The 26,975-nt window shown below is 36.3% G+C and overlaps 1 protein-coding gene across 10 annotated transcripts in view; it reads left to right on the forward strand.

Moving 5' to 3' along the window:
* Positions 1–26,975, forward strand: part of TUT4 (terminal uridylyl transferase 4) — a 142,878-nt gene that overhangs the window by 471 nt on the left and 115,432 nt on the right. The window lies entirely within an intron of this gene.

Raw genomic sequence — 26,975 nt, forward strand, 5'->3', positions numbered from 1 at the left:
GACCCGGGCAGCGGATTTTGAGTTAACGGGATAGGAGTGAACATTTTCTGGGGTCCAGTATGATTCCTTGTCATGTGTGCCTTTTCTTTCACCCCTGCTTAGATATAGACGTACGTATATAACATGTAAATACACAAACACGCATATAATACATAATAAACATTTTTTTCCGGGCTCGCCCTTGTCGGGAGGAGAGAACGTAGAGATGTCTGTGAGGATATCGCTTCTTGCTCGCCCGCCTTCTCTCTCCCCCGCCCCCCGGTTGAATGGTGGTAATGAACGCTTTTGACGTGGGAAACTGAGATTCGTATTTGTAAACAGACAGCACTCGCCGAGTGTGTTGTACGCCTCCGCGAGAGGTTTCAGGTCCTTCTGGTATACGGATTGCAAAAGAATGAGATATTTAGACCTGAAAGAAAGACATCATCGGGATTTCAAGTCGTACCTGAATGTGGTGAATTAGTGTTATTTTAACAACGTTGATTAAATACTTTCTTTTTAGAAGATTATCAGATTTTTAATCAGATGAATTTTGTACCTTGCGCGAGGTCTTAGTTTCGGTATACCATGTTTCTTCGTTTCGATACATTTTTCACACAAAAGTAGTTCCTTACACATTTGACGTTTTACTCCCTTTTGTGATCTCCTTAGTGTCCAGAAGTGCAATTCGAATTGTGTATTGTTGGCATGCATTTAATAATTAGCTGGAGCGGATCAGGTTACCTTTTGTTTCCAAAGATCGCCCCCCCATCCAGTCTTGTAGTAGCGAAATGTGTAACACTTGGTGAAACGGAACATATCCTTTTTCTGTTTTTAAAATAATGAGAACTATTAGCTAATAAAATTGGATAATTGCAACTGGTTATGATAATTTAGAGAGAATGCCGTATCAAGGTGGTGAATTGTAGGATGGTTTTTTTTAAAAGTTTTTTTTGTTGTTGTTACTATCAGCGTGTTCTGTATATGAGTAAAATGTACGCTGAAATTTGTTTTAGGCTCAGAACGCTGTATGTCTCCTTAGAAATTGCTGCACTATATTGCATCCTAGTACTGATTAGTCACAACTTATAAAGTTTTGAAATATTCTTTTAGAAAACTGTGCTTAAGATAATTAATGAATTCACTAGTGTCTAGTGTATTACGATCCTTTTATAAACAAATTTTAAAGAGTGCTTCTTAAAAACCGTATACTTTGGGGAAGATAAGAATTTTAAGTTGTTTTATGCTTTAAAAAGATGATATTTAATACAAACAAAATAGTTACTTTTTTAAAAAGAGCTATTTTAGATAAATTTTCCTGCTGGTTGTAATTTTTCATTTGACTTGTGTGGAAAATGAAAAAATAAAGCTTCCTTGAAATAATACAGAAGCGGAAGTGAAAGTTATTGACATTTAGTGTTTTAAGTCTAGCAAATATCTAAATACAAAAAGGAAATTAAAGTCTTTTCATTGTCCTAGGTCAAGTTGTTAGTAATACAGATAAACTAACAAGATGTTATGATGCACATAAGTTTAGTTCAATATTGTAAATCCTAAATCACATCTAGAATTACATTTAGTTTTAGTTAATGTAGCTGGAACAGTATAGTGTCTACATTATAATTTCAGACCTTTTAAAATAAAAATTTTTATTTGTAATTGTAAATGCCTGATTAATAAAAAGCTGTTTAAAGAGAATTTTTATTAGTTCTCAGAGTAGAGTCATTTTAGTAAGAGTAATTGGATGACTCTTTTTGACCTCAAAGTTAACCTTGACATGCACAATAAGCAGGATTAATTATGTTGTGTTCTTCATATAATGTCAAATCAGGATCTTTGTGTAGACAAAGGTGTATGAATTTTATTTCTGCAGAAAGTTTCTGGTTTCAGAGAAACTATAAATAAGACTTACCTGTAAATGCTGATGCCAGTAAATTTTGTTTATCCTTAAAAAAAGACCATTTTGATATAACAAATTCAGTGAGATGTGTTACTTCCTAACATAAACTACAAGTGCTTGAATTCAGTTGATTGTTACTGCAGATAGAAATATGTTCTAAAAAAGAACAGTTCTAGAAAGACAAATAGGCAAGGGGAGTAAAGCAGGATATAGACTTTTTTCTTCTTAGAGGAATTAAGATTAATTACACTGAACTAAGTAAATTAGAATTTTTTTACACTAAGATTTACCTGTTTTGTTTCAGGCATTGTGCTAGACATGTTTATGTATTTTTTTCACTTGTTCAGTGTAACAACCCTATGAAAACTGTTTTATAAATGAGGAATCTCTGACTCAGGTTAATTTGCATAAGAGCATAGAGTTAGAAAGATTGAAAGCAGCTCTGTGCGTTCTTCCTATTATATATGTCATGTTGCTTCTCAGATGTATCAAGTGTTCTCCCAATTTTATAGGAGAAACTGCCTAAGGTTGCTTGTTCATTCATCATTTAATCATTTATTTCTTCAAACATCTGCATTTGTACTTTATGCTAGACATTGCTAGGTTTTAGAGATATAAAATTATTGAAGACAACCTCTTGCTTCAGGGAACTCAGTCATGTAATATGTACAGGTAAATTGCAACACACTAGATTATGGGAGTTCGGAGGGAAGAAGCCGGCTCTTGAGGGATGAGTAGGAGTTTTCTAGGTGGAGAAGGGGATACACTGGAGGCCATTCCAAAGTAAAGGAATAATGTGTGTGAAGGTGGTAAGTTGTAATAGGGCTTGGTGTTTAGGGGAGAGTGAGAAATTCAGTGTGGTATGAATTGAGGAGTTATGGATAGAGTGGTGAGAGAAATGGTTTGAAGTACCTGGAAGATTGTGAAGATTATTGTGTATGTTAAATGAAGACCTTTGGATTTTTATCGTGTAAAGTGAGATCACCAAGTGGGATAGTGGTTGAGCTGTAATTAAAATTATGTTTTTTGATTCCTCTTTTAGTATTTCTTTCTCCTTGGCTTCTCCATCAATAGATTTACCCTTGTTTTCATTGGATAGTCAAGCCATCTTTTGTATGCTGCTCTCTTCTCCTCTCTCTGGTTGCTGTATTCCAGACTGGTTCTTTGAGGATCCTGTGATCCAAGTCTTATTGTCTAAGAATGTTTAATTTCTTAGAGGAGTCTTTTGAGGTAAAAATAACTCTGGGAGAAATCACCTTGTTATGGTTACACAGGAAGTGTTTTCACTCCTTGGCTTGGGTTAGTTGACTGCTTTCTAGTTTACCACTGGAAAGCAATAACAGGGCATTGGGGAATGTGGGCTGGAAAGCAGAGGCAGGATTCATACAAGCTCGGTGTTCATCAGTAAAGATGAGCAAAGTCCTACTGATCTTTATACAAAGCAATCTATATTTTCAAAAATTAGGTATTTTGTAAGACACACAATAATCTGGTTGTTTTAAATGGGTATTTGATTTACAATGATAATAGGTAACTTACTGCATAGTTACTATGTATTAATTTATTGCTAAAGATCTTAGAGGTATTCATCGGCCCTCGCAACAACTCCTTTTATATTATTAGTATTTATAGGTGAGGAAAGTAGCTGCAGAAAGACTAAATACCTTGGATAAGATCTCAGAGCTAGTTTGCTGCTGAGCCAGGATTTGAACTCAGGGTGTCTGAGTCTAGAGTTAGAGCTCTTAACCACTATACTATGTTGCACCTTAAGCTTAGGTTGTCAAAATTTAGTATGCAGAGGATGTTAAATTCAGTATAGTCGCATAGGTTGTCAAAAAATGTTTTGTTAAGAACATAAAGTATGAATTAAGATGATAATGAAATCTGATTGCATTTTGTCAGTCTCAGCTGTACACTGTAGTTTAAATAATTTAATTAACATTAAAATTGATTGGTCTTTAACTATAAATAGCTCCAGTCTTGTGCTGAGGGTTAGTTTAGGTCAGCGGTATTCAAACTATGTTTGGGGACCTTTTGGAGGTCTCTGAGTCGTAACTGTTTTCATAGTAATATTAAGAAGATATTTACCTTTTCCCCTTTCATTTTCTCATCTGGAATGTAGAGTGATAGATAAATGTGAAAACATTATTACTTTGATGGTATTGGAATGTGTAATAGTGTATTCTTTTTTTCTTTTTCTTTGAGATATAATTTACAGTACCATAAAACTCACCTTTTTAAAGCATGCAGTTCAGGGACTTCCCTGGCAGTCTGGCGGTTAAGACTCCGCGCTTCCAATGCAGGGGACACGGGTTTGATCCCTGGTTGGGGAACTAAGATCCCATATGCTGCATTACGTGACCAAAAAAAAAAAAAAGCTTGCAGTTCAGTGTATATTCGTAAGGTTATGTAACCATCACTACTGTTTAATTCCAGAACATTTTCATCTTACCAAAAGAAACCCTGTGCCCATTAGCAATCACCCTGCATCCCCCCCCACCTCAAGCTTTTGGCAGCCACTAAACTGCTTTCTGTCTCATTCTGTCTTTGGAATTGCCTATTCTGGATATTTCATGTGAATAGAGTCATATAACATGTGGCTTTTTGTGCCTGGCTTCTTTCACTAAGCATAATGTTTTCAAGGTTCGTCCATAATACATCATGTATTAGCACTTCATTCCTTTTTATGGCTGAATAATACTACATTCTGTGGAATGTATTCTATAGAGATACCACATTTTGTTTATCCATTCATCATTTGATAGACATTTGGGTTATTTCCACTTTTTGGCTATTATGAATAATGTTTCTTTGAACATTCATGTAAAAGTTTTTGTGAGGATGTATGTTTTCATTTCTCTTGGATATATACCCAGGAGTGGAATTGCTGACTGTTTTGATACATTTATGTTTAACTTTATGGAGGAACTGCCAAACTATTTTCCTGAGAGGCTGCACCATCTTATATTTTCGCTAGTAATGTATGAGGGTTCTAATTTCTCCACATCCTCACCAACACTTGTTATTGTCCGTCTTTTAAATTATTGCCATCCTAGCTGGTGAAGTGGTATCTCATTGTGGTTTTGATTTGCACTTCCCTAATGACTAATGATGTTAAGCATCTCTTCATGTGTCTGTTGCCTATTTGTATATCTTATTTGGAGAAATGTCTATTTAAATCCTTTGTTCATTAAAAAAAATTAGATTATTTTTATTGTTGAATTGTAAGAGTTCTTTATATATTCTACGTACTAGAACCTTATCAGATAAATGATATGCAAAAATGTTCTCCCATTTTGTGGGTTATCTTTTCATTTTCTTTTTTTAAATTTAAAAAATTTGGCAAAATATATATATAACATAAAATTTACCATGTTAACCATTTTTAAGTGTATATTCACAGTGTTGTGCAACCATCACCACCATCCATGTCCAGAACTTTTTCCTTTTTCCCAAACTAACACTCTGTGCCCTTAAGCAGTAACTCCTCATTCCCCCCTCCCCTCAGCCCCTAGCAACCATCATTCTACTTTCTGTTTCTATGAATTTGACTACTGTATGTAATTAGAGTCATATAATATTTGTTCTTTTGTGACTTACTTCATTTAGCACAGTGTCTTCAGGGTTCTTCCACGTTTTAGCATGTGTCGGAATTTGCTTCTTTTTTAAGGCTGAATAATGTTCTGTTGTATTTATATACCATATTTTGTTTATCCATTCATCCGTTGATAGACACTTTGGTTGCTTCTGCCTTTTGGCTATTGTGAATACTGCTGCTGTGGCTGTGGGTGTACAGATATCTGTTTGAGTCCCTGCTTTCTGTTCTTTGGAAATGTACCCAGAAGTGGAATTGCTGGATCGTGTGGTAAATCTATGTTTAGTTTTTGAGGAACTGCCATTTAATTCTTTTCATTTTCTTGAGTATGTTTTTTTAAGCACCCAAGTTTTAGATTTTGATAAAGTCCTATTTATCTATTTCTTCTTGCGCTTTGGGAGTCATATCCAAGAGATATAAGCCAAAATTACAAAGATCTACACCTGTGTTTTTTTCTAACAGTTTTATAGTTTTAGCTTTTACATTTAGGTTTTTGATCCATTTTTAGTTAATTTTTGAATGTGGTGTGAGGCAGAGGTCCAACTTCATTCTTTTGCATGTGGCTATCCAGTTATCCTAGCACCATTTATTGACAAGACTATTCTTTCCCTTGTTGAATGATCTTGGTGTCATTGTTGAAAATCAATAGACCGTAAAAGTCTCTGTTTGTTTCTGGCTTCTCAATTGATTCTGGATTCTCCGTTGATTTGTATGTCTGTCCTTATGCCAGTACCACCCAGTCTTTTTTCCTTTTTTTCCCTTTATTTATTTATTTATTTTTGGCTGCGTTGGGTCTTTGTTGCTGTGCGCGGGCTTTCTCTATTTGTGGCGAGTGGGGGCTCCTCTTCCTTGTGGTGCGCGGGCTTCTCGTTGCGGTGGCATCTCTTGTTGGGGAGCACAGGTTCTAGGCGTGAGGGCTTCAGTAGTTGTGGCACATGGGCTCAGTAGTTGTGGCTCGTGGGCTCTAGACCGCAGGCTCAGTAGTTGTGGCACACGGGCTTATTTGCTCCGCGGCATGTGCGATCTTCCCGGACCAGGGCTCGAACCCGTGTCCCCTGCATTGGCAGGAGGATTCTTAACCACTGCACCACCGGGGAATTCCCACCACCCAGTCTTGATTACTGTAGCTTTGTAGAAGTTTTGAAATTGGGAAATCGAAGTTGAAGTTGTGAGTTCTCCAACTTAACTTTTCCTTTTCAAGATTGTTGGCTGTTCTGAGTCCCTTGCATTTCTGTGTGCATTTTAGGAAACACTTGTCAATTTTTGAAGAAAATCTTGTACTTCTTTTGTTATTACTTTGATGGTATTGGAATGTGTAATAGTGTATTCTTCTTTTTCTTTTTCTTTGAGGTATAATTTACAGTACCAATTGTAAATAGAATTGTTTTCTTTTCTTTTTTTTTTTTTTTGCGGTACGCGAGCCTCTCACTGTTGTGGCCTCTCCCGTTGTGGAGCACAGGCTCCGGACGCGCAGGCTCAGCGGCCATGGCTCATGGGCCTAGCTGCTCTGCGGCATGTGGGATCTTCCCGGACCGGGGCACGAACCCATGTCCCCTGCATCGGCAGGTGGACTCCAACCACTGCGCCACCAGGGAAGCCCTGGAATTGTTTTCTTGACTTCACTTCTGGACTGTTCATTGCTAGTATGTAGAAATAGAATTGATTTTTGTATATTGATCTTGGATAGTAATCTTGCTGGACTAATTTATTAGCTCTAACAGGTTTTTTGAGGATTCCTTAGGATTTTCTACATATGGGATCATGTCATCTGCAAATATAGATAGTTTTACTTCTTCTTTTCCAGTCTGGATGCTTTTTATTTCTTTTTCTTGCCTAATTGCCCTGGCTGGTACAGTGTCGAAGAGAAGTGAAGACAACAGGGAACTCCCTGGAGGTCCAGTGGTTAGGACTCGGTGCTTTCACTTCTGCGGCCCGTGTTCAATCCCTGGTCAGGGAACTAAGATCCTGCAAGCCACGCGGCCAAAATGAATAAATAAATAAATAGATAAATGTTAAAAAAAACGTGAAGACAACATATCCTTGTTTCTGTTCTTAAGGGAGAAAACGTTTAGTCTTTCACCATTAAGTATGATGTCACATGTGGGTTTTTTGTCAGATTGAGGAAAGTTTCTTTTGATTCCTAATTTGTTGAGTGTTTTTATTGTAAAAGGGCGTTAGATTTTATCAAATGCTTTTTTTGTGTCACTCGAGATGACTGTGTGGTTTTTGTCCTTTATTTTATTAATATGGTGTATTACATTGATTGATTTTCATATTGAACCAACCTTGCATTCCTGGTATAGAATACACTTGATCCTGGTGTATAACTTTTTGTTGTTGGATTTGGTTTGCTAGTATTTTGTTGAGGATTTTGCATCTGTATTCGTAAGACACATTGGTGTATAGTTTTCTCGTAACGTCTTAGTCTGGTTTTGGTATTAAGGCAATACTGGCCTCATAGAATGAGTTAATAGTGTATTTTGTATTTGAAAAATTTCTCAGTTTTAATATCTAATGATGTAAGTGTTAATAGCTATAACTTACATAAACAAAAGTTCTTGGGATTCTTGGTAATTTTTAGGAGTATAAATGCATCCTGAGGTCAGAAAGTTTGAGAACTGCTGGTTTAGCCTAAGGACATACCTTAGTGCCTAAGTATTGAACCAAAAAATATGTCTCTTCTTTTTTGTCATAAACCAATCCCATTTGTGTCATTTTAGGCAAGTCATACACTCAGGGTGCCTCATTAATATATAAAGTGGAAATACTGCAAGACTGTTAACTTTACAGATTTGAAAAGATAAATGAATGGGCATGTTAGGCATATATTAGCTGATACTGTATCTTCAAAACAAACCTGTTTTTAAAAAATTTTTAAATTTTATTTAATTTTTTTATACAGCAGGTTCTTATTAGTTATACATTCTATGCATATTAGAGTATGTATGTCAATCCCAGTCTCCCAATTTATGACACCACCATCCCCCACCACCACTTTCCCCCCTTGTTGTCCATACATTTGTTCTCTACATCTGTGTCTCTATTTTTGCCACGCAAACTGGTTCACCTGTACCATTTTTCTAGGTTCCACATATATGCATTAATATATGATATTTGTTTTTCTTTTTCTGACTTATTCTGTATGACAGTCTCTAGATCCATCCACGTCTCTACAAATGATCCAATTTCATTCCTTTTTATGGCTGAGTAATATTCCATTTTGTATATGTACCATATTTTCTTTATCTATTCATCTGTCAATGGGCATTTAGGTTGCTTCTGTGACCTGGCTGTTGTAAATAGTGCTGCAGTGAACATTGGGGTGCATGTGTCTTTTTGAATTACGGTTTTCTCTGGGTATATGCCCAGTAGTGGGATTGCTGGGTCATATGGTAATTCTATTTTTAGTTTTTTAAGGAACCTCCATACTGTTCTCCATAGTGGCTGTATCAATTTACATTCCCACCAACAGTGCAAGAGGGTTCCCTTTTCTCCACACCCTCTAGCATTTGTTGTTTGTAGATTTTCTGATGCTGCCCATTCTAACTGCTGTGAGGTGATACCTCATTGTAGTTGTGATTTGCATTTCTCTAATAATTAGTGATGTTGAGCAGCTTTTCATGTGCTTCTTGGCCATCTGAATGTGTTCTTTGGAGAAATGTCTATTTAAACAAATCTTTTTTTTAAATTGAAAACTTTGTAAGGGCTCCAGGACTTTTTGTAGGAACTTATGGTATGAGACAGTGTCTTGAATTCTGTCATACAGGTAAAAAGTAGTTAGTGTTTGGAACTTGTATTTAAGCTTTCTGTGATAGTACCAGTTTTAAACCAGTGATTTTCATTATATGAGAGGTACACCTCCTTAGGAAGGTGTTTCATAATCACTTTGGAAGGTCTTTTAAACCACTCACAGCTAGCCTTTCCCACCTCCCATTCTTGTGTTCCTCTTTATTTCTGTTGGCCGTGTATTCTGTTTCTCAGATGGGTTAGAAAAATGATTGAGAGCCATTATTCTGAATCCTCTAGGGGGTTTGTAGCTTGTTCCCTTCACACCTCCTTCCTCAAAGCCAGAAAACCAGACCCATGTTTTTCTATATAGTGTCTGTCTATTCTTCTATACTCCTCTAAAATTCTTCTTCTTTTAAGACTGGTGTCATACTGCCAAGGGGGAAAGGCGGCAGGGTGGTGGGGTTGGTGGTGTGATGAATTGGGTGATTGGGATTGACATGTATACACTGATGTGTATAAAATCGATGACTAATAGAACCTGCTGTATAAAAAAATAAATAAAATTAAATTAAAAAATCCAAAGAAAAAAAAAGACTGGTGCCCTACTGGCTGTTTCTTACCTGACTTTGTTATTTCAATCTAGGAACCTCTGTGTCACTCCCTTATGTTCACTGATACTTTGGTATAATTTTTGATGTCATATCAGGCAGTTGGAAGCATAATACTGAAGGTTACCTAACATCTTAACTTTATTTTTCCTTGATTTCTGTATTCCAGTGGTATTCAACTCTACCTTCCTTGACACACCTACTCATATGGTTCAAAAATGGTTCTACTTCTGACCAAAATCTCCTTAATATCTGTATGTGCATCTTTCTCATTTCTTTAGTTTTCTCATCTATCCCTAATCTCTTTGTATATAACCTCTTTGGGGCTTTATCCTTCCCCCTCACCAGTACCATTACTGTTGTGTTTGCTTACTCTATTGAAATATTCATTCTGTCAGTCCCCTACCCAGTATGAACTTAAATATCTGTAAATTGTATAAACTAGTAGACTGGTGTGTTATATATGTAGTTAGGTCTTTAACACAGTTGGGCAGTATTTTAGTCAGATTTCTTTCCTGTTTCTCACATAGTATTGTTTTACCCTGGCCTTAAGCCCTCTACTGCCCTCTGCCTTTCTCAGTCAGTGTTGGCCTTCTGTTTCATAGAACAATGTTATAAAACTTGTGTTCCTCACAGTCCTTTGAGATGCTGATAGGTGGTCCTGGCAAAAAATGTTTCTTTAGTCAAATAAATCTGGGAAATGTTGCAAATTAGATCTCACTTTTAGAGATTTACAGTGCTTATTAGGATATTGAAGCATCTTCTGGGAAGAAACCCATTTAACTTTAACACAACTTTTCCCTCTCCGCAATCCCACTAAAATTGCTTGTGTTAAGGCCCTATATAACCTTTTTTTTTTTTTTTTTGTGGTACGCGGGCCCCTCACTGCTGTGGCCTCTCCCGTTGCAGAGCACAGGCTCGGGATGCGCAGGTCCAGTGGCCATGGCTCACGGGCCCAGCCGCTCCGCGGCATGTGGGATCTTCCCGGACTGGAGCACGAACCCGTGTCCCCTGCATTGGCAGGCGGACTCTCAACCACTGCGCCACCAGGGAAGCCCCTAAATAACCTTTTAATACTTTTTACTATTATTGATAACTGTTCTTGTTTACTTCAGTGACATCTCCTTTTCCTCTCTTCTCTGTCTTCCTGTTCTGCAGAAGTTAATCTAAAGCAGAAATTGTGCTACTCTTCTGCTTATCATCTATGGCTTCTCTTTGCTAAAGTCTAAACTTGAGTTGGTGTACAAATATGTGTACCAATTTACATTCCCAGTTCATCTCCTGTATTCATCATTATGCATGCTATTTTACATCCTAAAAAACCTGTCAGAGTTTTAGAAATATATTTTGTCTAGTACATACAAATCTTGTCTTACTCCTTCTCTTAAGTGAGAAATTCTTTCTCAGCTCAATATTATCTCCATGTAGAAGCCTTTTTCTTCGGTTCTTTCCTCAGGGTTTCCTTAGCATGTGTCACATAATATTGTCATTATTTGTTTATATGACTATCTCCCCTTTTAGACATGAGCCTATTATTTATCTTTGTATCTCCAGCTTTTAACTGAGCACCTTATATGTGAATGTTGAAAATCAGTCTTTGTTAAAACTAATTCCAGATTTATATTTTTTTACCTGAGCAAATAAAAGCACAGCTACATAATTTGCAGGGCCTAGTGCAGAATAAAAATGCAGGGTCACTAGTTCAAAACGCAGGAAAAAAAGTGCTGTTAAAGTTACAAAAACATCGTTTTTTTCCTTCTTCTTTGATCTTACTCTCAGCTTGTTTTATTTCCTTTTTAATGTCATTGTAAATAAAGAACATTAAAATTGTTAAATAAGCATGAATTTTACTGTTCAACTTTGTATTTTGCAATGCCAGATTTAAATGCAAATATATGATTATTTAACTCTTACGTGGAATTGCTCAAATTTCATAGCTTGTACATATACATTTCATTCTTACCAGAACAGGGAAAACACTGCACAAAACTTACTCGCTGTTTTTATTTCATTTCTTATACTTGCACATTCTACCAACAGTCTTTACCTTTGATTTGGCAGGACTGAAAGGAAAAGGATCTGTGGCTTGCTCTATCTTTCCCTTTCCTTCTGTGTTGTCACTTTCAGCATAAGTGGTTGGTTAATACAGGGAAGTAACGTGAGTAAGAAAAGACATGATAGGCTTTTTGATCATACATGTTTCTTAGAATTCCATTGCCTTTCCTCTGTGTTTGAAGCAAGTTATGGTTGAAACAAAATGTGGCTTCTTGGTCTGTTAGTACCCTTGCTTACTTAGTTGTAGACAACATGCTTACTTAATATTCACATTGAGTCTTGCTGAACTCCCCACATATCATGGCTCCACCGATATTCTGTGTTCACGGGACATCACCAAATCTATATGAGAATGAGGTGGAAACGAATGGCAAGGTATACATTTTGCATATATCTCCTGCTCCTGTGCATGTTCCATTGTCCTATTAGGCTTCACTACGAAACACAGATTCAAAGATAAAATTATTAAGAATTTCAAGTTGGTGACAGGAGAGCTTTAAACCAAGCACAGCGTCTTTCGGAGCATGGAGCCCTTTGTAACTGCACAGATCACATGACCATGAAATTAGCCCTGAACAGAGATTGGAGGGAAATAGTAACATGGGTCGAGACAAAGAGACTGCCTTATTTCACCTTGTACTAATGTGATAAGCCTTGTTACTGCTCCTTTATTTTGAGGCATTCTGAGGGTTGTGTTCCTTATTGCCTTGAAGTTAGGTGCAGCCATGTGGCTGTTTTTGGTAAATGTAATGTGAGCAAAGGTGAGCAGTGCTATGCCTTCTCCCTCTGTTTTGCTAATATGGGAGGTAACATAAGATTAAAGCAGCTTGGAATGCTGAGCCAATGCATAAAGGACAGCTGCCTTAGAGAGTCACCTTAATTCACAGAGGATTTTGCATGAGTTGTTAAATCAATGTATGTTGTGATAAACACTGAGTTGTAGAGGTTGTTATTGCAGCATAACCTGGCCCATTCCAAGGGATACAGTATATGAAATTTCAAAATGAGTGTGGTGTTAGTAGCACAAGCGTTGTAGGACCAGCACAGTTACATATCACAATTTTTGGACCTGTGGGACAAACTTTGTCTCCCCAACAAACAAGTAACACTTAAAAAGTGTTAGCTACTTTGTTATACGTAAATACCAAAGAGCTGGGCTTCCCTGGTGGTGCAGTGGTTGAGAGTCCGCCTGCCAATGCAGGGGATATGGGTTCGTGCCCCAGTCCGGGAAGATCCCACATGCCGTGGAGCGGCTGGGCCCGTGAGACATGGCCACTGAGCCTGCGCATCTGGAGCCTGTGCTCCGCAACGGGAGAGGCCACAGCAGTGAGAGGCCCGCGTACTGCAAAAAAAAAAAAAAGAAAAGAAAAGATAAATACCGAAGAGCTGCCTGATATTGGAAGAATCAAGAACTTTCTAGTGAATCTTGCATCACGGAACTCTTCATATAGATAGAGCTTGTTCTTGATTATTTGTTTATAAGGAAAAAGAGGAAAGTGTGGCTTGGATAATTAGGGGATCCAGATGATCTCCATATCTCATTAGAAAAAAGCCCAAAAAACAATTGGCAACCTCAGGCTGTTTTAATCAACAAATTGCTTGTGAAAAGAAGCATGACTTAAACTAAACAACTTTTACCAGTGGCCAAAAAAGCTTTACCAGATGAACACAGAAGGAAAAGGCTTGAGTAATCCAGAAAACCTAGCTAATTGGGCTTTAGATGAGGATCTAGGTAATTTAGTTTGGAAATCCCATTTATTTACAAAACTGAATTTGAGAGAAGAGGGCACAGTTCTACTTGCCTTTGATCATAAAAACTCTGTCAGTTGATTTACCCATATAAAAAGTTATGTTTTTTTAAACCTTTAGCTATTTTAGAATATGATTGACATTTAAAATTTGAGGTTTGTGATATTTTATATAAGCTTAATACACATTATTTCGATTAAATATTTTGAGTTAAAATTTTTTTTATTGTGGTAAAGTATACATCACATTAAATTTATCGTTTTAACCTTTTTAAGTGTACAATTCAGTGGCATTAGTACATTCACAATGTTGTGTAACCATTGCCACTATTTATTTCCAAAACTTTTTTTATCATCCCAAACAGAAACTCTACCTATTAAGCAATGACTTCCCATTCCCCTCTCCCACTAGCCCCTGATAACTTCTGTTCTACTTTCTGTCCCTGTGAATTTACCAATTCTCAATGTCTTATATAATTGAATCATACAATATCTGCCGTTTTGTGAGTGACTAATTTCATTTAGCATGATGTCCTCAAGGTTCATCCATGTTGTAGCATGTGTCAGAGTTTCGTCCTTTAAATGGCCAAGTAATATTCCATTGTGTGTATTCCACATTTTGTTTATCCATTCATCTGTTGATAGATGCTTGATTGCGTCTACCTTTTGGCTGTTGTGAATAATGCTGCAGTGAACACGGTGTACAAATATCTGTTTGAGTCCCTATTTTCAGTCTTTTTGGATATATGCCTATGAGTAGAATTGCTAGATCATATGGCAATTCCATGTTTAACTTTTTGAGGAACTTCCAAACTGTTTTCTGCATCAACTGCATCATTTTATTCCCACCAGCAGTTGCATGAGGATTCCCACTTGGTTTTTTGTTTTTTTGCTTTGGTTGCCTTTGCTTTTGGTATCAAATCCAAAAAAATCATTGTCAAGATGGATGTCAAGGATGCAATTTTAAATTTTGATGAAGACCAATTTATCTATTTTTTTCTTTTGTCATCTGTGCTTTTGATGTCATATTTAAGAAACTGTTGCCAAATCCGAGGTCATGAAGATTTATAGTTTTTATGCAGTTATATTTACGTGTGTGTTTGTGTAGAGTATAAGGTATAGTTTTAGTATAGATATTAAATTTAGGTCTTTGTTCTTTTGTTTTTATCCTTGTATTGTTTATTTCTGAAAATATAGGTATATATATTCTCTTCTTTCTTACAAAAAATTAGCTTACTACACATGCCTGTGTATATTACTTTTTTTCACTTAACAGTATATCTTCACTATCACTCCATAACAGAATAGAGAGTTCCTCAGTCTAGTTTACATCTGTATGGTAATATATTTTATTGTTTTATGACAGTTTTTGTATAATTTTTCAAAAGGCTCAAATGGTCATTTGAGTTTTTTTCCTGTCTGCTGCTTTTACAATTAGTGTCTTGTCTTATTTGATCCATTTTGAGTTAATTTTTGCAACTGGTGTAAGGTCAGGGTCCAGCTTCATTCTTTTGAACAGGTGTGTTCAGTTTTCCAGCACCATTTATTGAAAAGACTGTCCTTTCCTCCATTCAGTGCTCTTAGCACTGTTGTCAGATCGAATGACCACGTATGTAAGGGTTTATTTATGGGCTCTGTATTCTGTTCCATTGATATATGTCTTTCCTTATGCCATTACCAGACTGTTTTGGTTATTGTAGATTTTTGTAGTAAGTTTTGAAATAAAGTGTTATTCTTCCAACTAATGTTTTCCTTTTTTTAGATTTTTTTGCCTATTTAGAGTCCTTTGAAATTCCATATGACTTTTAGGATGGGTTTTTGTTTCTGCAAAAAATGCCATTGTGATTTTGATAGTGATTGCATTGAGTCTGTAGATCACTTTGGGTAGTATTGTTAACAATATAAGTCATTGGCAGTGACTTAAGTGAAGGAAACAAATGGGTGAGTGCACAGTGGGCTGCAGTTTATGAATTCTGCCCACTCTCCAGCTTTTGGCAGCACTGGGAAAGCAGACTAAATAGTTTTGAGGACTCTTGATGTTGATAACAATAAGCAAGGAGTGGAGTATTTAATTCTTTTAAGGTGAATGATAAACATTGTAAAAGGTGTGTTTTCTAATGTTCTACTCCCTTCGGCTGTAGGTCACATGAACTTAAAATACTTCCTGATTCCTTAGTTAGCCATAGGCAGTGAGTGACCAAGGTCTGAAAAGGGAAGAGCAAGAAAGAGGTAGGTAGGGAAAGTAGACTGGAAGGAATCTATGAACATGGGATGTCACTGCATTTATTTATTTAATTTCTTTCAGTAATGTTTTATAGTGTAATGTTTCCAGGGTAAAAATTTTTTTGCTTCCTTGGTTAAATTTATTCTTTATTACTTTTTTTTTTTTTGCGGTACGCGGACCTCTCACTGTTGTGGCCTTTCCCGTTGCGGAGCACAGGCTCCGGACGCGCAGGCTCAGCGGCCATGGCTCAGGGGCCCAGCCGCTCCGCGGCGTGTGGGATCCTCCTGGACCGGGGCACGAACCTGCATCCCCTGCATCGACAGGTGGGCTCTCAACCACTGTGCCACCAGGGAAGCCCCTAAATTTATTCTTAAAGTATTTTATTCTTTTTGATTCTATTGTAAGTGGAATCATTTTTGTAATTTCGTTTATGGATTGTTTATTGCTACTGTAAAGAAATCTGTGTGTTGATTCTGTATCCTGCAACTTGTTGAATTTGTTTATTAGCTCTGTTTTTTTGTGTGCATTCTTGGGATTTTGTTACATTTAAGATCATGTCATCTGCAAACATAATTTTACTTTTTCTTTTCCAGTTTGGATGCCTTTTATTTCTTTTACTTGGCTAATTGCTCTGGCTAGAACTTCTAGTACTGTGTTAAATAGAAATGGCAAAAGCAGACATCTTTGTCTTATTGTGGGTCTTAGGGGAAATTTTTTTAAGTCTTTCACTAATGAGTATGATGCTAGCTGTGTGTTTTTCGTTTTGTTTTCGTTTTGGGTGTTTTTTTTTTTTGTAGATGGCCTTTATTACGTTGAGGAAGTTCCTTTCTGTTACTAGTTTGAGTGTTTATATCAGGAAAAGGTGCTGGATTTTGTCAAATGCTTTCTTCTGCATCAGTTGAGATGATCACGTATTTTTCTTTTCCTTCAGTCTATTAATGTGGTTTATCACATTGATTGATAATTCATATGTTCAATCATCCTTACATTCTGAAGATAAATCTCATGTGGTCATGGTGTATAACCCTTTTAATATGCTGCTGAATTTGGTTTGCTAGTACTTTGTTGATGATTTTTTGCATATATATTCAGAGTGTCAGAGTAATGCTGGCCTCATAGAATGAGTTAGGAAGTGTTCCCTCCTTTTCAATTTTTGGAAGTGTTTGAGAAGGATTGGTATTAATTCTTTACATGTTGAGTAAGCTTCTCCAGTATAGCCTTCTGATTCTGAGCTTTTTTTGTTGAGGGATTTTTGATTACTGATTCAGTCTACTTACTTGTTGTAGGTGTATTCATATTTTATATTTGCTCTTGACTCAGTTTTGGTAATTTGTGTGTTTGTAGGAATTTGTCCATTCCACCTAGGTTATCCAATTTGTTGATGTACAGTTGTTCATAGTATTCTTATATAATCCTTATTTTAAAAAATTATATCAAATATCCTTTTATCTCCATTTAAAAAATTGTGGTAAAATAATACATTGCTTAAAAAAGTACATTGTTTGGGCTTCCCTGGTGGCACAGTGGTTGAGAGTCCGCCTGCCAATGCAGGGGACACGGGTTCATGACCTGGTCCGGAAAGATCCCACATCCCGCGGAGCGGTTGGGCCTGTGAGCCATGGCCGCTGAGCCTGCGCGTCTGGAGCCTGTGCTGCGCAACGGGAGAGGCCACAACAGTGAGAGGCCCGTGTACCGCAAAAAAAAAACAAACAAAAAACCACATTGTTTTCATTTGTCTCAAGGTATTTTCCGATTGCCCTTGTGATTTCTTCTTTGACCCATTGGTTTGCGTGCATTGTTTAATTTTCACATATTTATGAATTTTCCAGTTTTTTTCCTGTTATTGATTTGATTTCCAATTTCAGTCTACTGTGATAAGAAAAGATAATTTGTATGATTTCAGTCTTTTTAAATTTATTAAGACTTGTTTTGTGGCCTAACCTAATAGTCTATCCTTGAGAATGTTCCATGTGTACTTGAGAGGAATATGTATTCTGCTGAGGTTGGGTTGAGTCTTCTGGATTTATGTTAGGTCTCATTGGTGTATAACGTTACTCAAGTCCTCTATTTCCTTATTGGTTTTCTGTCTGGTTGCTCTAACCGTTATTGAAAGAAAGGTATTGAAGTCTCCAACTATTTTATTTATTTATTTATTTAATTGAAGTATAGTTGATTTACAGTGTTGTGTTAATTTCTGCCATACAGCAAAGTGACTCAGATACATATATATATTATATATAATGTATATAATATATGTATACATTCTGTTTAATATTCTTTTCCATTGTGGTTTATCGCAGGATTTTGGATATAGTTTTCTGTGCTATACAGTAGGACCTTGTTTTCCATTCATTCTGTATGTACTAGTTTTCATCTACTAACCCCAAACCCCAGTCCATCCCCCCTCCCCACTCCCTCCCCCTTGGCAACCACAAGTCTGTTCTCTATGTCTGTGTGTCTGTTTCTGCTTCATAGATAGATTCATTGTGTCATACTTTAGATTCCACATATGAGTGGTATCATATGGTATTTGTCTTTCTCTTTCTGACTTACTTCACTTAGTATGATAATCTCTAGTTGCGTCCGTGTTGCTGCAAACGGCATTATTTTGTTCTTTTTTATGGCTGAGTAGTATTCCAGTGTATATATGCACCACATCTTTTTTTGTTTTTTTAAAATTTTTATTGGAGTAGAGTTGATTTACAATGTTGTGTTAGTTTCAGGTGTACAGCAAAGTGAATCAGTTATACATATATCCACTCTTTTTTTTTTTTTTAAGATTCTTTTCCCATATAGGCCATTACAGAGTATTGAGTAGAGTTCCCTGTGCTATACAGCAGGTTCTTATTCGTTATGTATTTTATATATAGTAGTGTGTATATGTCAGTCCCAGTCTCCCAACTTATCCCTTCCGCCCTTATCTCCTGGTAACCATAAGTTTGTTTTCTACATTTGTGGCTCTACTTCTGTTTTGTAAATAAATTCATTTGTACTCCTTATTTTTAGATTCCACATATAAGTGATATCATATGATAGATGTCTTTCTGTGTCTGACTTACTTCACTCAGTATGACAATCTCTGGATCCATCCCTGTTGCTGCAAATGGCATTATGTTCTTTTTTATGGCTGAGTAATATTCCATTGTATATATGTACCACGTCTTCTTTATCCATTCATCTGTTGATGGTCATTAAGGTTGTTTCCATGTCTTGGCTATTGTGAATAGTGCTGCTATGAACATAGGGTTCATGTATCTTTTTGAATTATAGTTTTGTCCAGATATATGCCCCGGAGTGGGATTGCTGGATCTTATGGTAGCTCTGTTTTTAGTTCTCTGAGGAACCTCCATAGTGTTCTCCATTGTGGCTGCACCAACTTATATTCCCACCAACAGTGTAGGAGGGTTCCCTTTTCTCCACACCCACCCCAGCATATGTTATTTGTAGACTTTTTGATGATGGCCATTTTGACTGGTGTGAAGTGGTACTTCACTGCAGTTTTGATTTGCATTGATCTAACAATTAGTGATACTGAGCATCTTTTCATGTGCCTCTTGGCCATCTGTATGTCTTCTTGGGAGAAATGTCTCTTTAGATATTCTGCCCATTTTTCGATTGGGTTGTTTTTGTTGTTGAGTTGTATGAGTTGTTTGTATATTTTGGAAATTAAGCTCTTGTCAGTCTCATGGTTTGCAAATATTTTCTCCCATTCTGTAGGTTGTCTTTTATTTATGATTTCCTTTGCTGTGCAAAAGCTTGTAAATTTGATTAGGTCCCATTTGTTTATTTTTGTTTTTATTTCTATTGCCATGGGAGACTGACCTAAGAAAACATTGGTACAATTTATGTCAGAGAATTTTTTACCTATGTTTTCTTTTAGGAGTTTTATGGTGTGATGTCTAATGTTTAAGTCTTTACACCATTTTGAGTTTATTTTTGTGTATGGTGAGAGGGTGCGTTCTAACTTCATTGATTTAAACATGGCTGTCCAACTTTCCCAACACCAGTTGCTGAAGAGACTGTCCTTTTCTCATTGTATATTCTTGCCTCCTTTGTTGACAGTTAATTGACCATAGGTGTGTGGGTTTATTTCTGGGTTCTGTGTTCTGTTCCATTGATCCATATGTCTGTTGTTGTGCCAATGCCATGCTGTTTTGATTACTGTAGCTTTGTAGTATTGCCTGAAGTCTCGGATGGTTATGCCTCCTGCTTTGTTCTTTTTCTTCAGGATTGCTTTGGCAGTTCTGGGTCTTTTATGGTTCCATATGAATTTTAGGATTATTTGTTCTAGTTCGGTGAAAAATGTCATGGGTAATTTGATAGGGATCCAGCTATTATTATAGAATTATCTATTTCTCTTTTCAATTTCGTTAATTTTTCTTTCCTATTTTTGGGGCTCTGTTATTAGGTATATGTATGTTTATAATTGTGATATATTCTTGTTGGACTAAACTTTTTATCAGTGTATAATGCTCTTCTTTGTCTCTTGTAACCGTTTTTGACTTAAAGTATATTTTTTTTCTGACAATTATATAGCCAACTCAGTTCTCTCTTGATATCTTTTTCCAGCCTGTATTTTCAACCTCTTTGCTTCTTTGTATCTAAAGTGAATCTCTTGTAGGTAATATGACAGATGGATCATATATTTTTTAATCCAGTTTTCCAATCTCTGCCTTTACTTGGAGAGTCTAATTCATTTTTTAATTGGCCAAAAAAGTCTTTTTTTTTTTTTCCATAAGGTGGCTCTAGTGGTTCTTCGTTGTCTTTAACTTCATTTGAAACAATTTTGTTAGATTGTATTGTGACAGCTGTCATATTAGTGTGCCTTTAAAAAAACTTATCAAAATTGGTGAATTTTTGTGTAGCCATTTTAATGTTGAAGGTGGAAGAAAAAAGCAACATTTTTGGTATATAATGCTTTATTATTTCAAGAAAGGTAAAAACACAACTGAAATGCAAAAAAAAGATGATTTGTGCAGTGTATGGAGAAGGTGCTGTGACTGATCGAATGTGTCAGAAATGGTTTGCAAAGTTTTGTGCTGGAGGTTTCTCACTGGACAATGCTCCATGGCCCGCTAAACCATTTGAAGTTGATAGTGATCAAATCGAGACATGAACTGAAAACAATCAACATTATACCACACGAGAGATGGCCGACATACTCAAAATATCCAAATCAAGCACTGAAAATCATTTGCACCAGCTTGGTTATGTTAATCGCTTTGATGTTTGGGTTCCACATAAGTTAAGTGAGAAAAACCTTCTTGACCATATTTCTGCATGTGATTTTCTACTTAAGTGTAACGAAAACTTTGTTTTTCAAACAATTTGTGATGGGCGATGAAAAGTGGATACTGTACAATGATGTGGAACAGAAGAGATCGTGAGGCAAGCGAAGTAAATCACCACCAACCACACCAAAGAAGATGATGTTGTGTATATGGTGGGATTGGAAGCGAGTCCTCTATTATGAGCTCCTTCCAGAAAACCAAACGATTAATTCCAACAAGTACTGCTCGCAGTTAGACCAACTGAAATCAGCACTTGATGAAAAGCATCCGGAATTAGTCAACAGAAAATGCCTAATCTTCCATCAGGTTACCGCAAGAGTGCATGTTTCTTTGATGACCAGGTAGAAACTGTTACAGCTTGGCTGGGAAGTTGTGATTCATCCACCGTATTCACCAGACATTGCACCTTCAAATTTCCATTTATTTCAGTTTTTACAAAATTCTCTTATTGAAAAAAATATCAATTCCCTGGAAGACTGTAAAAGGCACCTGGAACAGTTCTTTGGTCAAAAAGATAGAGTTTTGGGAAGATGGAATTTTGAAGTTGCCTGAAAAATGGCAGAAGGTAGTGGAACAAAAGGGTGCACACATTGCTCATAAAGTTCTTGGTGAAAATGAAAAATGTGTCTTTTATTTTTACTTAAAAACCAAAGGAACTTTTTGGCCAATCCAATACATTTAAAGTAGTTATTGATAAGGAAGGATTTACTCCTGCTCTTTAGTTTTTTTCTTTTCTGTATGTCTCGTGCTTTTTGTTCCTCAATTTCTCTATTACTGCCTTTTTATGTATTCAGTTGACTTTTTTATAGTGTGCTATTTTAATTCCCTTTTTTCCTTTTTTGTATTTTTAAACATTATTTTCTTAGTGGTTGCCTTGCAGATAACAGCGCAACTAATATCTTAAATTTATAACAGCCTAGTTTGAGTAATACCAGTTTCGTTTCAATAGTATACACACGCTCTATATGTCTCTGTTCTTTCTCATTGTTATTGTCACAGATTACATCTTTATACATTGTGTGCCCATTAACATAGGTTTATAATTGTCTTCTTATGTATTTGCCTTTTAAATCATGTAGGAGAAAAAGAAGAGTTACAAACCAGCAGTACAATAATATTGGCTTTTATGTTTATCTGTGCTAAGTTACCTTTACCAGTGTCCTTTATTTCTTATGGCTTTGAGTTACTGCCAAATTTCTTTTCATTTCAGCCTCAAGAACTCCCTTTAGCATCTCTTGTAGTGCCAGTCTACAAGTCTGCTAATGAAATTTCTTAGCTTTTGTCTATCTGGAAGTGTCATACTTTCTCTGTCATTAATAAAGGATAGTTTTTCTGCATGGTTAGTGAATATTTGGTTGACAGTGTTTTTCATCCAGGATTTTAAATATGTCATTCCATTGCCTTCTGGCCTCCATGATTTCTGATGGGAAATCAGCTGTTAATTTTATTGTGGATTCTTCATGTGTGAGAAGTTGCTTCTCTCTTGTTGCTTTCAAAATTTCTTCTGCCTTTAACAATTTAACAATTATGTGTCTTGGTGTGGATTCCTATGAGTTTATTCAGCTTGGAGTTCATAGAGTTTCTTGGATGTGTGTAGTTGTGTCTTTATCAGATTTGGGAAGTTTTTGGCTATTATTTCTTCAATTTTTTTTTTTTTTGGCCACGCCGCACAGCTTGTGGGATCTTAGTTCCCCAACCAGGGGTTGAACCTGGGCTCATGGCAGTGAAAGCATGGCGAGTCCTAACCACTGGACCACTAGGGAATTCCGTCTTTAAGTATTTTTTCTTTCCCCTTCTATCTTTTCCTTCTGAGACTCTTTATTATGTGTATGCTAGTATGCATGGTAGAGAAGAAGGAAGGCACATGAAGAACTCAGGAACCAGACAATACAGGGAGCAGAAAAAAGTTCCAGAACAATTGTTAGTGTTTTCAGAAATAAGAGATGAAGATCAGAGTGCTATGAAAAGGAATAATCAGAGAATTAGAGAGTTCTTAGAAGTGAAAATACGAAAGGTTTTCTCCATGTCCCCCCTCCAAATATAGAAGGGTTGGAAGAATTTGAGTAAGTCACCCAGGAAGGACAAAAAAGAGATGGGAAATGGAGAGAAAAGATAATTGGAGGATCAGTGTAAGAGACGTAAAGTTCAATTAATAGGAGCTCTAGAAAAAGAGCAGAGAAGATGAAAGGGAGGAAGTTATGGAAGATATAATATGGAAAAAATTTCCAGAAGTGAAGGACTTGAGTTAGAGATTAAAAGAGCCAGCTGAGTGCACAGCAAAATGAATAAAGAAATATCTATACTAGGACTTATCACCTGTAAATTATAGAACACTGAGGCAAAGAGAATATCCTAAAAGTTTCCATAAAGAAAAAAAAACAGTTCAGTAAAAGAGATGGAGAATAAGAATGGCATAATTTTCTCAGTAGTAACACTAGAAACTAGAAATTGTTGAAAAAATACCTGTAAGATTTTGAGTGAATGATTTTTAACTTAGAATTTCAAACCTAATTAGACAAAATATGAAGAAAGAATAAAGACATTTCAGGCATGCAAAGTCTTATAAAACTTACCTACTATTGGGGCTTAAGGGAGCCCAATAAACAGCACTCTCTTTCCCTTCCTGAATTCTGAACAAACTGGGAGAGATAAAGGAAGCATATGGAGACCAGAATATTATTTTTATTATGGATAAGATTCATATTGGAGAATGGGACTTATATTTTCAAGTGGCTTGCTAATACTCACTGCCAGAAATAGATTTAACCACTCAGGCATAGGCAGAGCTGAACAGTGACAGGCCCTGTGTGGGGTTTGCAACTGTAATGTTAGAGTATGAATGAGAGAATGGAATTTTCTTTCCTGAGAACAGCTGGATGCAAAGAGGAAGGAGAGGGGAAGGTGCTTACTTTTGCCCAGATCATTTTTCTAAACTCAATGATGAAATAAGTTACCCCATCTCCCTAGGAAAGGAATGAATGGAGTGGAAAGAAAGCAGGAATGTTATGATAATGGTTGTCTCTCTACATGAAATGAAATGTCAGAAGTAGGGCATAATTATTTTCTTCAATGCCTTTCTTGTTTTCTTTCTTAGAAAGCTACTGGAGGATATGCTACACCAAAAAAGAGGGAGTAACTTATGGAAGAGGAAAATAGAAGAGTCAATCAGCATGACAGAGTAGATGGGAATTGGTAGGATGATAGCAAAAGGAAAGTCTCAGGGTGACAAGTGTGGTGGAAATCTAGTAGTGATCAGAAGGTGGCAGATGGGATGTCCAAGGAGAGAAAAATGACAATAAAAACAAACACATGGGTTGCTTGATGTATTTGAAGACATTGAGAGAAGATTTACAGTTCTGTCAATGAATTATTGACAGATATATAAAAAACTTAAGAGAAGTGAGACACTTCCAGGTAAAACTGAAAAGTATACCAAAAGAGAAATGTGACTATAGTATATATGTTGCTGAAGTCAAGGAGCCTAGGCTCCTGTGATAAAGAAATCTAATAGTGACCTAAGAAACAGTTTTATTTCTGTCTCATGTAATAGTTGCTAGGTAAGTAGTCACCAGATCCAGATGAATAGTTTAATGTGTGTGGTCATTCAGGAGTCCCAAGTTCCATTGATGATTTTTGTCCAGTCAAAAGTATGGCCAAGGGCTAACAGTGTGGACTTTACCTGGGCTTGTTAGACTAAATGCAGAATGTTAGTCCTCACTCCAAATCTACTGAATCAGAATCTGCACTTAGGAACTAGCTGATTCCTGTGCACAAAAGTTTAAGACCTACTGGTCTGGATTGAAATTTAATTGTTGGCTATGTGATTGAAGATGGATGACTGAGAATTTTATCCAGTGAGAAGGGGAGAGCATGGAGGAGGTAAGAACTTGATCTTAAGGACACACCTAACTGCAGAGAAGGTTGGGAAATGTAGTTTAGCTACGTGCCTAGGAAAAAGGAGAAAATGAATTTTGATAGATATGTAGGAAACTCTGTGCAATGGCATATTTGGCTCAGCCATAAATAATATTGGCATATCATATTATAGTCATCCTGGGAGGATGGTGGTGGGATGGGAACATAAGTGTGTGTACAATTCTGTCTGTAGGAAGTCAGTAGATAATATCTAAATCTAAAACAAAGTAGGTAGTACCAGCTTAAGCATGTAATTTAGAAATATGGAGATAAATCTCAGAAGAAACAGCTAAAAGAGTTGACAGTAGTTGCTTCTGAGGAGATTGGTAGTTGGTAGGAGAATGCTGTTTTGCCTTGCCATTTACTTTTTCAACTGTGTAAGTGTATTTGTTTTATAAGAAGCACATTGGGAAAAAAATTCCTGTAGTCTAAATAGGAGGTAAACACATGATATGTGTTAAGTGCTAAGTACTATGAGAAAGGTAAGAACAAAGTCCATAGAAAGAGGCATACTTACCCAGGCCACCCTGGGTGGTAGGAGGCTAGGGGATGGATTGGGAAGCGAGATATTTTCTAGTTACATTGTAGACAATATAAAGTATGAAGCAATTAAATACCTTTTGGATCTATTATATTTTGTTTTTAAAGTGTGAATAATTAAAAATAATTTAAGTTTTTATTAATCCATTTAACAAATTTATTGAGTGTCTACTTTGAACTAGGCACTGTAATAGGCATTGAAGATATAATGGTAAGCAAAATGAGAAATGGTTTCTTACCTCTTGGAGCTTATAATCGTGTGTATAAGATTATACAGAAGAGTTTGGTTTTCCTTCACTTCTGCTTTCAGAAACATTCCTTAGAGCACTGATTTTTCAAGTGTATTTCCCAGCCTAGCCACATGAGAATCACCTGGGAACTTGTGAGAAATGCAAATTCTCAGGCCCCAATCCCAGACCTGTTGAATCAGAAACTCTGGGAATGGGACCTTCCAGGTGATTCTAATGAATGATAAAATTTGAGAACTATTGCCTTAAAGGTAATCAATATTGTAAGCTTGGTTTATTACTGCCAGTATTTCAGAAATAACCTGATTTCCATAATATGTAGTATACAAGCTATTTCTAGTATAGAAATTACTTAACAAAATGTAGTATTTTCATTTGTTTATAGTTTGTGCTCTGTGGTAAAAGTGTAATAGTTCCTATTATGTTTTAGAACAAAACGGATTCTGATTTTTTTCTTTCTATTATCTTTTTTCTAAACATTATTATTCTTTAAGAGCAGTTTTAGTTTCACAGCAAAGTTGGGCAGAAAGTGCGGAGTACCTATGTAACTCCCTTCCCCCACACAGGAATAGCCTCTCTCACTATCAACATCCCTGCACCAGAGTGGTACATTTGTTACAGTGGATGCACCATTAACACGTCATTATCATCCAAAGTCCATAGTTTACCTTAGGGTTCACTCTTAGGGATATCCATTCTGTGGGTTTTGACAAATGTATAATGATATGTATCATCATACAGAATATTACTATAACTTCTAAACTCTGGGATCCTGTTGGTTTTTTAAAATTTTCTTACCTCAGAAGAATTTATTTAAACTGCTTTGTACTTCAGAGCTGGAGAAAGTCTGTTGATGTTAGTTCCCCATGTTTAGAGCATCAAGTTAGAAGTAGGTTAGTGGTATAAATAGGTAGTATTTAGTAGGAAAGTCATGTGGGAAAGATCTTACCACGTAGTCTTCTATAAACTGATTCCCTGTGTTGCATATAGATTGGAATTCTTGTGTTATTTTTGTTCCATTTCCTTTTATGTTTGTTGTGGTACATCAATTGCAGGTTTTATTTCCCTTTTAGTTGAGATTCTTACTGAGTAATGTAAAACAGCATTTTACTTCTGAAGTTCCCTTGTTTTGATGTCATAGTG

This window comes from Monodon monoceros, unplaced genomic scaffold (assembly GCF_005190385.1).
Source record: "Monodon monoceros isolate NGI ecotype Baffin Bay Population unplaced genomic scaffold, NGI_Narwhal_1 Super_Scaffold_18, whole genome shotgun sequence".
Taxonomy (NCBI): domain Eukaryota; kingdom Metazoa; phylum Chordata; class Mammalia; order Artiodactyla; family Monodontidae; genus Monodon; species Monodon monoceros.